Source organism: Notolabrus celidotus, chromosome 8, assembly GCF_009762535.1.
Source record: "Notolabrus celidotus isolate fNotCel1 chromosome 8, fNotCel1.pri, whole genome shotgun sequence".
NCBI classification, from domain to species: domain Eukaryota; kingdom Metazoa; phylum Chordata; class Actinopteri; order Labriformes; family Labridae; genus Notolabrus; species Notolabrus celidotus.
In genome coordinates, this window is record NC_048279.1 from 35,208,013 (window position 1) to 35,212,154 (window position 4,142).

Genomic DNA, 4,142 nt, shown 5'->3' on the forward strand with positions numbered 1-4,142 from the left:
TTTAAATTTACACATTTCCCATTAATTCAGGCTGTTTCCTAGCAATGGAAATTATCAGAATGTATTCAGGACGAAGGGCAGTGAAAATATGATTGTTTTTAAAAAAGTGGTCTCGTGTCTCACTTTACCCCAGCTTAGGGGTAAACTGAGAAATCAAGGGGGTAAAGTGAACCACTTCCTTTTTCCACTCTGAAACAACCATAACAACACATGTTGTAACAGTTAGAATCCTGACAGCTAGCTTGACAACCACACATTCAAGAACTAATGTCTTCACCTAAAGAAGACAATGCATTATTATAAGATTTAGGTTTGTGGCAAGATCAGTTGGCCTTAGTTAACCTACAGAATCATGTGATCTCTTGCAAACCACAGCCTACTTGCACATTGTGTCTTTGTCCAATTGGCAGGGACAGGGATATTCTCTACGTATTCAAATGCCAGATGACGGCACTTAACTGGAGGAAGGCCATGGAACTGTTCAGCTAGCTGTTTCAAGTGTTTGGCAAGCTCCTCCTCCATCTCATCTGTAAATATTCTCTTTGCCTCAGCTACTGCACCCCAGGCTACTAATTTTACTTCCCCTTTCTCTTTTTTCTTTATGAATCTTAGGAGGCTTGACTTGTCAATATTTCTATCCCTTGCAGCTGCTCTTATAAACTTCTTTCCTTCCTTGACCTCAGCGGCTGCACTCTCCATCTCCTCAAGGGGTGTTTTGCCCCAGGTTGTCTTCCTGGTGTATTGCCCTGGCATGACATATGTAATGTAATATTACATTCAAATATGTTTAAGATTAAACATAACTCATTTGTCTCACTTTACCCCACTGCCACAATTTTAGAAAAAACAACCTCTCTTAGCAATTCAGGCTAATCTTCAGCTAGCATCATCACATGGTTTTAAATGTCGGTAGTTCATCAACATGTATGATATAAGTTTTTCTACCTGAATCAATTTGCTTTGGCACAACAGTTGATTAAGTTGACAGCAAGAAAATTTACTTTTACATGCAAAAAATATATTTTTGTGAAAAAAACATGCTTAGCACAGCACCATGAGGTCCTCTCCTTCATGGCCAAGGGGAAATGGGAGGGGCTTGAAAACATAATGGTCACATGACCACAAATGTGTTCCGTTGCCTAGATACAGGGGGTGTCTCACATTACCCAATGTCTCACATTACCCCACTCTCCCCTACCCTATTTTCTCCACTTGATTATGACGGTCTTCACTGTGGTCCATGGTATATCTAAGGCCTTGGAACATTATTTGTACCCTTCTCCTGACTGATACCTTTCAACAATGAGATCCCTCTGATGCTTTGGAAGCTCCCTGTGGATGATGGATTTTGCTGTAAGATGAAACTGAGGGAATGTCAGGAAAATCCTCCTTGAACAGCTGATCTTTATTGAAATTAATCAAAGTCACTTTAAATTATGACAGGTGTATACTGACCACTATATGTCATGAGTTTGAATGTGATTGGTTAATTCTGAACACAGCCACACCCCAGTTAAAAGAGGGTGTGTTCACTTATGCAACCACATTATTTTAGTTGTTCACTTTTTATTCTTCCCCCTAAAAGATTTCAAAAAAGTTCTGACATGATTTATCTTGCTCTCATTTTTTTACATCACAAAACCCGGCACTTTAACAGGGGTGTGTAGACTCCTGCTATGGACTGTATTTCAGTTGACAGAAAACACTGACATGACACATTTCTCATTATGTGAATTATGAGTGAATGTCTGCACGTATTTCCGCCCCGGTACAGGCCGATGAAGTTTCACCAAACAGAAAAGAAGCATACAGGAAAGACTCCCAGAGAGACGTGAAGCCGCATGGCCGGCTGACTGTTTGCTCTCGTCAGTCAAACTGCACTTTCCCCTGACTGCTAACCTCCTGGTGAGGGGTGTGTTTGTTTTGGCACGCCGGGACAGGATCTAACAACCTTAACTGAACCCCCATCCCAACCTTCCCAACAGCCCATGGGACACACATACACACACACAGTCATTGCTTGTTACTGGTCAGCTGAGGACAGGGTGTGTGTGTGTGTGTGCATGTGTGTGTTAGAGATTTGTATGCATGTTAATATGCTAATATGCTAACAGTAGCACAGCCAAGCCCAATAAATCTGAGCCAGGCTGAGTCTGAGAGATGTTAAAATGACTGCAGCCAATTAGGATCGTCTTTACATGGTCAGATATGTTGACCGTCATGGTTTGGACCTTTGTGTTTACGTCTTAGTATGAGTACTGTTTCTAGTGTTTCCTTAATTCGTATTTTTTAAAGGGTTGGGGGTCGACTGTTGGGACGTGTTTTGTTTTGTTTCTGTCCTGCAGTGGCTGGAGGTGTCACTCTAATTCCATGCAGCTGTCCCACATCAGAGGCTGCTCTTAAGCTCCAGAGCTGACTCCTGCAAGCCGCCAGCCCATAGAAAAAGACATTTAGAGAGGAGATCTCAAAAGTGTTTCATTTATGTCTCCTAGACAACAATGAGATCTGTTTGAAAGCAAAATGAGACTCTGGGTGCATCTCAAAGCTCTAAACTGCAGTCTCCTCGCTCCTCGCTCCTCGGTCGAACCGGAAGTAGTTACTGACGCGCCATTTTAACTTGCGTCCCAAAGCTCTAAACGCTGCTGGAGGAGAGAGGAGCGAGGAGAGAGGAGAGAGGAGACTGATCAGAGGAGGGATAATCGAGGAAACACGAGAGCAGACTTTGCGGAAGTCTTTTCTCTGACAGACACGCCCCCTTATCGAATATCACTCACCGATTGGACGCTGCAGCGGCTCGGACTTAACCGAAACTTAACATCAGCTGAGTTTAATAACAGAGAAAAGAGGGACCTTAAAACAGTCATTAAGGGTGCCCTGAAACAGATCATAAACATCCGTCGGTTTCTAAACAGTCTGTGTGTGATGAGCTGAGATTAAAAAGTGTTTGATGGGAATTTTAAAAACAAAATACTGATCGCAAAATCATCAATTCAATATAACAGAGGATGGATTATGTTATATCTGATTGTTTTTGTCAGATTCACTGTCTAATGAAATAGAGTAATAGAGTCTAACATCATTGATAGAATATATATCAATGATCAGTTATTCCTCCTGTTAGTTTCCCTGTTTGTTCTGGTTTTCTTCATGAAGAGAAGTCTGACAGTAAAGTTTGTCTGTTAGTAAAAACACTTCTTGTATTTCCAGTCAGGTTAATAAAGTTTCATATGAGGCTGATCATTAATGAGCACAGGGTTTGAAAAGAGTTGCATGGTTTCTATTTTCCCTTAAAGTAATAAATCATTTAATAATGAGGCATTTTACCGGTGAATCGATCCGCTGATGCTTAGGACAGAATAAACAGAGAGCTGATTCTCTTCATGTGCAGGTGTGTGTTAAACATGTAAACACAGAGACAGAGCTCTGTTACTGTTTATATTGATCAGAGTTATTACAGTGAACATGTGTGCAGACACAAACAGCTGTCAAAGCCGTCATCACAAACCGACGTCGCTTCACGTGACGCTCCGGAGGACAGGACGTCTCATTTCTCTAAATACAAATCTCCTCTCTCCTCTGGTTTCATTTCCTCGCATCTCTGGTGGGCGGGACTAAGACGCGAGGAAGAGACGCGAGGAAGAGACGCGAGGATGGATGTTTAGAGCTTTGAGATGCACCCTATAGCTTATGGCTTAAGGAGGCCAAACGGGGGAGTGCGCAGTGCCCACGTTGACCATGATGTCACCTTTTGTTGATGCAGATTTCAATTTATTCATTTGTCTTTCAAAAGCCGGAAACTGTCGGCACGCATGTGGACAATTTAATCTCAAACTCTGGATTCACAAACGTTTCAAATGACTTTGCAGAAACAGTCAGTCTGGTTTGCTTTTGTGTGTATCAACAAGTTTCTGCAGTTTCCTCTCTAACCACTAGGCCAACCCCTCCCCATAAGTCAGAGCTGAGTTCACTAAACTCCCTGACCTGATCCACATGATAAGTGTGAAATCTCCCATCCAAACAGATGCAATTAAAATAACAAACATGAAGAGCAGGCCGTTAAAAAACAGGCTCACGGAAGCTCTGATAAGACAAACCAGGATCAAACATCAACTGAATGGTTGCACCGTGGTTTTGCAAAGACC